Raw genomic sequence first — 12,866 nt, forward strand, 5'->3', positions numbered from 1 at the left:
TTCCCAGTCCTCGTTTCACTCGACAGAATACAGTATTATTCACCTGTGAATATATATATATGTGGGTTCCACTGAAGGATGTCACATCATTACCTAAAGATGATAAGCTTTAGACGTCAATGTTGCTACCTTGTAATGTTTTTAATGGTAGTGACACACTTAGCGGAAACATTTAGTGACAATAGCTGTGTTTAGACCAGCATCTGTGTAATTTTAAGATTTCTTTGGCTATTCAAAAATAGCAGATATACAAGCTCATAGAGCCGCGCTATGAGCTTGTATATCTGCTATTTTTTGAAAAATATTAGTGCAAATCTTTGAATATGTTTTAAAGCGAACATTTTTACACCGATCTGTGCTTCTGGGGGGTCCCTGGAATAACATATTTTGAGATGGGGGTCCGTGGCCAAATACATATCATTTTGTGGGTCCTTGACATGGAAAAGTTGGAGCACCACTGATGTAGCAACATACTGTTAGGATTTTGGAAACATTTTTAGATATGTATTTGGCCGCGGACCCCCATCTCAAAATGCAATCACAAAAAAATAAATGCAGATCTACAAGCTCAAAGCCATGAGCTTGTATCTTCTATTGTTGAAGAAATCTTAAAATGACACTTTCCGGTCTTAATGGGTTAAGTTAGCCCAACATGTTTTCCTGGAACCCATCCCTATCTACTGTATAAGGAAAGGTCTGATTTGAAGTGCAATATAATATAAAAAGGCAGCAAAAGTTTTTCTTTGGTACTTTGTGTGAGGATATAGCTAAATGTGTTAAAACACACTCTGATATATTGTGGGAAAAGACATGGGAACACAATATTGTCAAAGTAAAAATGTAGCAAGTTAAAGGAGCCTGGGTTTCAATATCTTCTCAGAAGTCAGAGGAAGGTAATAACACTCTGATCTCATAGCCAGCCTCCCCCCCCTCTCTCTCTCTCTCTCGCTCTCTCTCTCTCTGCATCTCTCACAACCTCTCACTCTCTCTATCCTTTCTTTATCTCACTGCCCATCTCTTGCTTCTCTCTACCTTACCTTCTCCTTTCTTCCTCTATCTCACTGCCTCAGCCTCTATATATCTCCCAGGTGCCACTGTAATAACCTTTTATTGCATTCACTACATTTCTCAGCTTTATTTGCATTAAGATGTCAATCAGAAATAGGCTATTGTTAATAGTGGAGAAACCGCGCGCACGCGCGCACACGCACACACACACACACACACACACACACACACACACACACACACACACACACACACACACACACACACACACACCTTTTCCTCCCATGGACTGAACTGACAGCTGACAACAATCACACATCATACTCATGCATGCATAATTATATATTATTTGAACTCATTAACCACTTGATATTCTCTTCACCAAAAATAGCAGAGCTTGTAGATCAGGCATGCCTGATGACACATCCACCCGCTTGGTGTGCTTTACATGCATTGTTTAAAATAAAGCAGGTATTGTCTTTTATGCTTATCTTATGATAATAATGCCAGGCGTATAAGCTTTATATACTTGCTAATCTACAAACTTGTGTTCCGATGTTACATGTTGAAATATTTGAAATTGTTGAAAGATTTTTGAAAAGTAAAATATGTACGTTTTAAAAATGTCAAAATATTAGACCCATGCCCAAATATGTTGACGCCAGGTTGAACGGACACCACATACAAAATCCCACAGAATATGAACGTATATTCCTTATTTTGTATCTGTGGCAAATGGTCAGAGCAATAAATATTGAGCTAATTTAATTCACTCAAGGTGTCTGGTAATTGGAAAAATGAAGAGTGGGAGGAGAAGAAGGCAACAGTGAGAAGCTATATTCCACAGACACGCGATGCATTCTCAAGCTCAAGTTAACACATCATATGCATTATAGTCCTAAGGCTGCATGGGGACACAGCATGGTATTACAATATGATAAAAAGCAATGTTTACCGTGACGATGAGCAGGATTCCTTTCAGCAGGGTGAGCAGCGAGGTGATTGGTCGTATGACCGTCTGGGCGAATAAGATGGCTAGTGACAGAATCCAGGTGAAGGCCGGGATCACATAAATATGCCTGTGGAAGAGACACACAAACACGCACAATTTCAATTTACTTATTTTAATAATAAAGGACATAATTATACAGAACTGCTACTTCATAACTGGCTACAGTATAGATTTAACACCCACAGTGTCCCAGTCAAAAGAGTGCTGTGTCTATAGTCCTGTGACACAAACAGGTAGACATGATGCATCTGACCAAGGTTCAATTTGGAAACAAACAAACAAACAAGAAACCACGTAAGCTTCTTACCTACTTATGCCCTATAGCCTATACTTTATCAAACGACCTACAAGCTCTACAGATCTACAAGGTCACAACTCACATAAAACATATCCCCACAATAAACATGAATGACCAGAGTGGGCAACATCAAAAGCTGAGGCATATCGCCCCCAGCAAATTGAACCGTGTATATATGACTACCCAGTCAGGCAGGATAGGAAAGAGGCATCTGCAGCTGTTTGTCAAGTTGTGTGCTACATTGTAGATTGAAAATGGGTAAAAAGGTTAGGTTAGAAAGACAGGCAGAAAGACATACTTCTGGAAAGAGATAGTCAGGCAGACAGCCAAAGAATACTCTCTTTGCAACATGCCCCTTTTACAGCTATCTCTCCTTATTACACGGCTAGATTCTGAGAGGCCAATCACTGAATTCAGCAGTCTGTTATTTTTCAATAATGACAACTGCTGTCAATAACAGACCGCTGCTGAGTCAACACACCTGAATCAAATGAATCAATCAATCTGTGGCGGCAGCCATGTTAAAAACGAAACAAAAAAAAACACATGTCATTTTGCAGCTAAACAGTACACTAAATAATGTTTTTGAAACATTTGAGGTGATAGATAGGCAATCGGGTACCAGAATATTTATCAATATTTTGATCAACTCTTCCTTTTGCGAGCTGACCTGTCGCACTGCATGCACCTGGCATAACCTAATGGCTATCTTCACAGTAAGCAATTGACTCCTTTTAAAATCAACAAAATAGTTGTATTATATTTTGTGTCAATATACTAATTACTTTATTAAGTAGCCGTGTAATAAGCGTGAGAATGAATGGTGAGCAGGTAATAGTTGAGAAATAAACCCCTTCAGGGTAATAAAGACCGCTACGCTTCGCGTTGGGGTCCAGTCACCCTGTCAGAGTTTATTTCTCACCATTCCTAATCTCAGTTGTAAATTTAGGCCACATTTTAAATTCATTACAGACACATACACATTTCAAGGGTCAGATCCATAGTAACTAGACAATAATATGTGATCACAAAAGAAAAATTCTTCAGGACAGGAAATACGCACATGAAGAATTAAAGAAGGATTACTAGAATTATAGGAAAAGATATATATATACACGTACTGTATAATACAATTGTACACTTTGCAGCAAAGGCAACTCACAAAGGGTCATCAATGAACTTAGATTCAGTTCTAATTCACTTTCGGGTCTAGCAGTTTGAAGGGCAGGGTTTTAATTCTCAACAGTTTCTTTCAGGATATAGGTATAACCTTTAAAAGATAACAAAAACAAAGGATTTCAGTTTTTTAGGATGCTTAAAGAGAATCCATTCTCTGAAACATCTGAAGGTGAACTGACCCCCGTCCCTGGCTAAAACTGAACGTCTCTCATCTCTCTAATGTCTAATCTTCAGTGAGCTCAGTGTGTTTTTTCCTAGGCATCTAACATACTGCTGTGTAAGGCTGAGAAGAAAGTTTCCTTGCAGAGAGACCTACAGTAACCTATTGATCGCTGCCTCCAGGGGGAAATGAGGTGGTTTATCCGCAGGAGGCTGGCCCAAGGTTTCTCACTCCAGTAACCCTGCCTTCGCACTCCCACGGCGCATCGCAGGCATCTCCCTTGATGCCAATGCAGGCCGTTAATGAAGCGTCCAGGCATACCAATAATGCAGTTAGACCAACCCCCGAGAGTGTGAATAATATTATTCGGGTTAAGTATTTACTGGAGCATGACAAAATAAATTAGCCTTGTTAACTGATAAAGGTAATGACAGACTTGTTCCATTGGGATAGGGGGGGCAGGGGGGTGGGGATCACTTTTAGAAACGGTTGCTGGCATCCTATCGATTCCCGCTTCAGTGAGTTGAGAAGTGAACGATGTCCTGCATACACATTAATGTGCTGTGGCTCCGTTGGCTTTGAACAGGTTCAATACAGGCACCAGTTGTTATTCCGATTTTGGGGGTGTTTAGAACAGGTATCAAACTGTGGGATGATTTTTTGGTGCGCCGAGGGACCCCATTGTGTGTACCTAGAAAATAATGGTGGCGCTGTGTGTAAGCACAGGGTTTGTGAAGCTGGGTACAGGGGCATTGTGTAGCAAATACCTGAAAATGGACAATGCCAGTGTAGTGATCAAAATCGTTAATTTCATTAAAGCCAAGGGACCCAAACCAATTAGACATTGTTTTAGTTTTTACATATACTGTATATAATATTGGACACTAGCTGGGAGGGAATTCATAAAAAAGTTGTGCACTTGGTGACAAGTTTTAGATTTTAGGTATGGTTGAAACCCCAAATAATTGATAGGAAAGATTTTTCAACTATTGGTCAAAAAGCATACTAAAAATCTAGGAAAATCTAACTTGTGGAAATGCATTATTTGCAAGATGGCGTCCGTGATTGCTGCCGGGAGCTTGAAATGGCTATAAGCTGGGAGGGAATATGTAAAAAAAAATCAACATATCGTAGCCCTTGGTAACTCGTTTTGGATTTTTGGCATGGTGTTAGGTATGGGCATAAGGTTTTTAAAAAAATAGTTGGGCTCATCCCATAGTGGTCGGCATGCAATGATTCCATTATCAGCCAGTATATGGTTGAAACCCCAAATAATAGATTTTTCATCGGATTCTGTTACTATTGGGCGTGCTAAATAGCATTGATTGTGGATAGTAGTGTAGTAATAAAAATCGTTAATTTTGTTAAAGCCAAGGGACCCAAAACAATTTGACAGTGTTTTAGTTTTTTATACTGTATATACAACATATGTAACATATGTAACATATGTAACATATGTAGCATATGTAACATATGAGAGGCAAAAACAAAAAGGTGGAAAAAAACGAGTTTTTCCTTCTTTTTTTGTGTAATGTGTTAGTCCTACAACAACATTTGTGCCTTTCAGCATTGGGAACATGGCAACCTGCATAAAGTTGCATTTTGACCAATCTGGACCACGAGTCACAACCTAAAATTAGTTTGACAACACCTGGTTTAGAGGGACTGAAACTTATGACTTAGGATTTAGGGTCAGAACATACGGCAAGATGAACGTTCTCTAAGGCTTAAAAGTGCATTTGGAATTTTGTTGAGATTTGCCAGACCTCAGAGCTGTATTCGGCTCTGTAAACATATTAAATATTGATGCTCAAATTGAAAAACAAACCAGTGATAGGTGAAACATATCAATCTGTCCTGGTGGCTAGTGGTGTAATAAAACACAGAGAAATGGAATTGAATAGAACCAGCGTGTCTACTGAAATCTACATTCCAAGATGATTTTTGGTGTCGGCAGTGGTGTAAAGTAACTCAAGTACTGTACAATTTTGAGGTACTTTTACTTCACTGGCGTATATCCAATTTTCAATACTTTTACTTCTATTCCACTACATCTCAGAGGCAAATATTGTACTTTTACTCCACTACAATTATTTGAAAACTTTAGTTACTACTACAGTAGTTACCTTGCAGATATAAATGATTACATTATAAAACATACATTAACCCCTTAAGCCCTATTTTATACCTAGGTTATTTGAAAATAGCCGATCTACAAGCTCACAACACGTCAGCTTGTAGATCTGCTATTTTCTAATATTTGATGTACTTTTACTTTTGGTACTTTAAGTACATTTGGATATAAATACGTTTGTACTTTTAAGTGAATTCCGGACTTTTACTTGTAACAGAGTACTTCTACATTGCAGTATTTTACTTAAGTAAAACATTTGAGTACTTTTTCCACCAATGGGTGTCGGATATTTGTGTGTGCAGGCAGACCGCTGTATGGAGTAGGGTTTTGCAACACAAATATTTCAAGAATCTTCAGTGAATATAAAATGACATCACATAAAGTTACATTAGTTTATATACATCGTAGTTTAAGGTGTTACCGCACTGTAGCTGTGTAAAATCAAAGTTAGTACTGCATAACTATTCAATGATGCAATGCCAACTAGGCTGTAATGGCTTTTTTCCAAAACAGGTATTGGTTGATGATAAAAACACATTTTTATGGCAACAGATTCACAGTGGCTCCCTAGAAAAGTCCTTAACCCATTAAGGCCTGAGGCCGATTCTACAAAATGTTGTCTAACAGTTTTCCGAAAATACTACATGTTTCTATATCAGAGGTGCTCAAACTTTTCCCCCCCAAAATTATATGTATTTGGCCGCATACAGACTATATCACTGCGCAGAGTGCAATTTTTTTTTGCACTCGCAGATTCGTCTGGTCCCAGGCTAGCAGACCCCCATGTCAACATATTTTGTTCCAGGGACCCCCAGAAGCAAAGATTTGAGTAACAAATGTTCGCTTTAAAAATATATATATATATTCAAAGATTTGGACACATTTTCATGATTTTTCAAAAATAGCAGATTTACAAGCTCGTAGCGCGGCACTCGGTGCCGTGCTACGAGCTTGTATGTCTGCTATTTTTTAATAGCCAAAGAAATCTAAAAATGACACAGATGCGCTCCGGGTCTTAATGGGTTAATTGACATTTTATGCTGTACTAGCTGAATTACCTTGGTAGATAGTGAAATGCCATTTCTATCCAATTCCAGTTCAGTGATGCAGCCCCTGTGTGTGCATAGCCTACTGTATGTGCAGTTCAAATGAGAACTCAGCCCTGCATACGTCTGCTGAAGGAATGATGAAGTTACATAGTCATGTTCATATTAAGTTAAGGTTCTCAAGCTTTTTCATCTCAAGGACCCCCAAAATTGACACTTATTAGCCCGCGGAACCCCCATTTGAAAAGATATGCCAGGGACCCCCATAAGAGAAGATTTTTATGGTTCTAGCAGTGATTCTCAACCATTTTAATTTCAAGGACCCCCCAGTTTGACATGCATTAGGCTATACGGACCCCCATTTAACCGCATTTCTATCTCTGGGACCCCAATTTATATTGTAAAAGCAATGTTAATTTAACTCTGAGAGTGTACAAATGGAACGAAATGGACCCTAACAGGGCCATTTGGTTCCATTTGTACACTCTCAGAGTTACATACACATAAGGGTCCATTTGGTTACTAACGATCCATCATTTAGCTGGGGACCCCCTGGAACTCCCTGGGGGTCCCCGGACCCCACTTTAAGAACCAACAATGTAGACATTGACTTGAAACCAGGCAAATGTATGCTCTGGCAAAAAACTGTAAAAAATAGATAGGCCTATACTGTATGTGGAAAAAGGTGATTTCTGTTCTTCCATATATTTTCAACTTGAGTATATTTTTTTGTCAAGCAACGTGTCCCTACAGACATCAGCACACACACACACACACACACACACACACACACACACACACACACACACACACACACACACACACACACACACACACACACACACACACACACACACACACACACACACACACACACACAACCGAAAAGCACAGCAGTCAGAGAGAAACAGACACAGATGAAGATAGACACAAACTCATGAAGTGAGAGAGAGAGAAATTTCAAGACGTTAATACTAAAGGGAGACAAAATCAATACAAGGCTAGGCGTTCAAGTCATAAAAAGAGACGTGTTCTAAATAGTAAAAGAAACACTAGAATTCTACGATACAAGGAAACTTACAGTACACCATCATCACACAATGTAATGGACCAGTAAGGGTCCATTTGGTTCCATTTTGTACACTCTCAGAGTTAAGTATTTTACTGTGTGAGGATTGTATTTGTCCCGAGGGGAGATTGTGATATGTGGTTGTTAGAGCAGCTAGCAGCAGGAAGCAGATAGAGAATAGACATAAAGATAAAAGCAAGGAGAAGAGTGTACAAGAAAGGAGCGTAAAGATGCATAACATTCAACATATTCAAGCGAGTAGTCTGGGCATTGCTGCTACAATGTCTGTACTATACTCTTATATACCCGTATATACAAGATGTAACAATAAACCAACCTGCATCGCTACTGTGAATGAAACCAACCAGCTAAGAAAAAAGATAGTAGATTCACAAGTCTGTCTCTAATTGCTTCGCTCAACTACAGACTGAGGACAAACTCTCAGATGTTATTGTTAAAAGTGTGTGGAAGCAATTAGAGCAGGGGTCTTCAACAGGCGGTTATCAGAGTTAATACAGGGGGTCAGGTTTTTTTTTACATTAACCACTTGAACCGTAGTATCCCTTTTCTGAGGAGAACTTTAGCCAAAAATAGCAGATCTACAAGCTCACAACGCCTCGCGCTGCGAGGCGTTGTGAGCTTGTAGATCGGCTATTTTTGGCAAAGAGTTATAGGTGTTACTCGGTGCCACGTTATGAGCTTGTAGATCTGCAATGTTGGGGGGGAAATCGTGAAAATGTGTGCAGATCTTTGAATATATATATTTTTTTACTTAAATCTTTGCTTCTGGGGAAAGTTGCTGTTGCTTTGAAAAGCAACAAAGCAACAACTTTCTGCTTTGCTTTCTTTTTTTGCTTTCTGGGGAAAGTACTTTCCCTGGAACAACATTTTTGGACAAAACACATCATTTTGGGGGGTCCTTGACATGAAAAAAGTTTGAGAACCACTGATATTATAGCAACATAAGTTTTATTCAAAAGAAACTGTTAGGATTTAGAGGACATTTGTAAAATCCAGAGAAGCAAAGATTTGATTTGCTTTAAAAAATATATGTATTCAAAGATTTGCACAAAAATATCCCAAAGCATGAAATAATGGTTATAGCTAAACAAAATGAATGGCTTCATATTGGGGAGGTGGCATGATTGGTATTCAAAGCAGTAGGCACAGGTTTATTAGCTAATGTCATTACAAGTACCTTGCATTTAGATGTAACCAGTAGGTAGGCGGAGATGTGTGATCATCTGCAACACGAGACTATACTAAAAGCTGCCCACTGAAAGCTCTCTCTCGCTCTCACCTTTCAACACAACAGTGCTAGTATAGTCTATTCATTGGTTATAGGGTGCAGGGGGCATGCATGCACCTGTGAGTTAGCATGCTAATGTGGTTTGAAGCTTCAGTATAGCTGTCTGAGATGATTCATCAGCCCTAAAGAACTTCTGGATGCTCTTCACACAACCCCTCTCAACCATGCATATATATATATGAGAGAGAGAGAGAGGGAGAGAGGGAGAGAGAGAGAGAGAGAGAGAGAGAGAGAGAGAGAGAGAGAGAGAGAGAGAGAGAGAGAGAGAGAGAGAGAGAGAGAGAGAGTCTATTTCTCTAATAGAAAAGAGAGACAGAGGTGGGGCTTATAGCAGAGAGGAGCTCATGGCTCATTTTCTTCTGATAAATAAGCTGATTAATTATGCAGTTTTGTGGAACTTTTCACTGGGGCGAGTCATCTTTACAGATGAATAAATACATCCTCTCCATCTGATAACAGATGATTATTTCTGCCCAAGGCCCCGTCTCTGACGTGTGTGCGTGTGTGTGTGTGTGTGTGTGTGTGTGTGTGTGTGTGTGTGTGTGTGTGTGTGTGTGTGTGTGTGTGTGTGTGTGTGTGTGTGTGTGTGTGTGTGTGTGTGTGTGCGTGTGTGTATGAGGTGTTTGTTATGTACAGTATACGTATGTGCTGTGTATGCCCATGTGTGTTTTAACCTATTATGACCGGGAATGCATACGTGTCATTTTTTTTATTTCTTTGGCTATAATACAAGCTCATAGCACGGCACCGAGTGCCACGCTATGAGCTTGTAGATCTGCTATTTTTGAAAAATTGTGAACATTTGTGCAAATCTTGGAATGTAGTTTTTTTTAAATAATTTGTAAAATATGTACAACCCCAGGGAAACCCCCCAGAAGCAAATATTTGATTTACAAATGTCCCCTAAAAAAATAAAAAAATAAATTTGCAAAAGAAAATCATGATTTAAAAAAAAATAGCAGATCTACAAGCTCATAGCGTGGCACTCGGTGCTGCGCTATGAGCATGTATATCTGCTATTTTTGAATAGCCAAAGAAATCTAAAAATGACACAGATGCGTTCCCTGATTGAATGGGTTAATTAAAAGGCTCATTTGTGTGTGCAGCTTTCAGTGCCTCCCACGTCAAGGGCAGCTAACAACCACGAGCGTTGCCAGAAAACAGCCATTTTACTCTCTCTCTTTTTTTTTTTGGTAGCGTTGAGAAATTACACAAAAACTGCGGCCCAGTGAGCACAGAGTACAAAGTTAATTCACTGTCAACTTCGATGGTATTTTACAGGGATAATGCATTAAACTAATACCTAAACCATTTTTATTTTTTTTGTCACTAAAGAGCACATCTTGGAAAGCCTTCCGACTCTCTTTTCTCTATACCTCCTTATTTCTGTTCTTTATTCTAGTTTTCTTCCAGTTTTACTGTCTTTATCCCCTCTTCTTTAGCTCCCTCTATTCAGTGGTGTAAAGTACTTTTACTCAAGTACTGCACTTACTTTAATGGAGTATTTCCGTACTTTTACTACTACTCCACTACACCTCAGAGGCAAATATTGTACTTTTACTCCACTATACAATGATTTGAAATTTTTAATTACTAGTTACTTTGCAAATATACATTTTTACATTATAAAACATACATTTAGCACTTCAGCCCTATTTTATACCTAGTATATTTGAAAATAGCCGATCTACAAGCTCACAGGGCGTCGCATCGTGGACTTTTCCATGTAACAGAGTACTTCTAACATTGCAGTATTGATACTTTTACTTAGGTAAAACATTTGAGTACTTCTCCCACCACTGCTTCCAACTCTCTTTTCTCTACCACCTTGTTTCTGTTCTTTATTCTAGTATTCTTCCAGTTTTACCGTCTTTATCCCATCTTTTCTTTAGCTCCCTTTATTGCTCTCTATCCCTCCCTCTCCCGCCCACCACCAACACTCCCTCAATCCGTTTAGGGCACAACGGGCAGAAACCAATCCACACGACAAGGCTTGAGTACAGTATGTAATTAACCCATTCAAACCGGTAAAGCATCTGTGTCATTTTAGATGTCTTTGGGCTATTATAAAATAGCAGATATAAAAGCTTGTATATAAAGCTCGAGCTGTAGATCTGCATTTCTTTTTTGAAAATTGAAAATGTGTGCAAATCTTTGAATATATATTTTTTGAAAGGTTTTTTTTTTACTCAATTTGTTTTACTTAATTCTTAAAGTACCAAAAGTAAAAGTATTAAAATGTTTGAAAATAGCAGATCTACAAGCTCTCAACCGTTTTGATGGGGGTCCGTGGCCAAATACATATCATATAGGGGGTCCTTGACATGAAAAAGTTTGAGAATCACTGATTATAGCAACATACGTTTTTTCAAAAAACTGTTTTTTTAGAAGACATTTGTAGAATCCCCCAGAAGCAAAGATTTGAGTTAAAAATGTTCACTTTAAAATATATATACATTCAAAGATTTGCACACATTTTCACGATTTTTCAAAAATGGCAGATCTACAAGCTCATAGCGCGGCACTCGGTGCCGCGCTATGAGCTTGTATATCTGCTATTTTTGAATAGCCAAATAAATCTAAAAATGACACAGATGCGTTCCCGGTCTAAAAGGGTTAAAGTACTGCTCTGAAATCAGTTCCCCAAGCCATATGTTCCTTTTTCCCCTTCAGAACAGCACAAACCGGCCACTAGCTGCAAACAGCATGTGAGCCCTTTGGAGCAATACCTTGTTTCCTGTTCACAGCGCTCAGTCATATACTCCTTCACAATGTCACACCTGGTTAAAAAAAAGACCCAGTAAACCGGTTTACCACAGTGTTTTGTCGTCGACAGTGAGGCGCTGTACTTCAACACCAGGGGTCATCGCCATGCTGGCTTGTGGTGGACATTTTTTTTCAAAATTCCATTTTTGCCATGGACATACAAAATGATATATATATATTACCAGAAACACATAAAGAGCTAACCCTGAATGACCATAACAGGTCTGTAACTCTGAGAGTGTACAAATGGACTGTAGGGCGGTGGTGGAAAGTGACTAAGTACATTTTCTCAAGTACTGTACTTAAGTACAATTTTGAGATATTTGTACTTTACTTGAGTGTTTCCAATTTCCAATAATTGTACTTTTACTCCACTAGCATTATTTGAAAACTTTAGTTACTAGTTACTTTGCAGATATACATTATTACATTATAAAACACTAGACCATACCCGGTCGACGCATCCGTGGGGGGATATGCGCACATGATCTGGCAACCCGGGAAGCAACATTGTTTGACACATAAACGCTAATAAGAAGCTGAGATTTGATGAAATTGAAAAACGGGCTTCACAGTTAAGTTCAGATGGTAATGGTCAATGGCTGTGTGCAAAATCAGAGCAATTGGTCCAGCCACTGAGGAGAACCGGGTAGCTTCACCTACTTACTCACCACCACTACAGACAGAGGTTACTAGAATTATAGTAGGATACATGAACCACTTTAGCCCTATTTTATACATAGGCCATTTGAAAATAGCCGATCTACAAGCTCACAACGTGTCGCAAAGCGACGCATTGAGAGCTTGACATAAATTATGTCAAGCTCGATCTACGACATAAATTATGTCGCGATCTACTGATATGTGGTATGCAAGTACAACGAT

The sequence above is a fragment of the Gymnoscopelus microlampas genome (assembly GCF_963454915.1).
Source record: "Gymnoscopelus microlampas genome assembly, chromosome: 9".
Taxonomy (NCBI): Eukaryota; Metazoa; Chordata; class Actinopteri; order Myctophiformes; family Myctophidae; genus Gymnoscopelus; species Gymnoscopelus microlampas.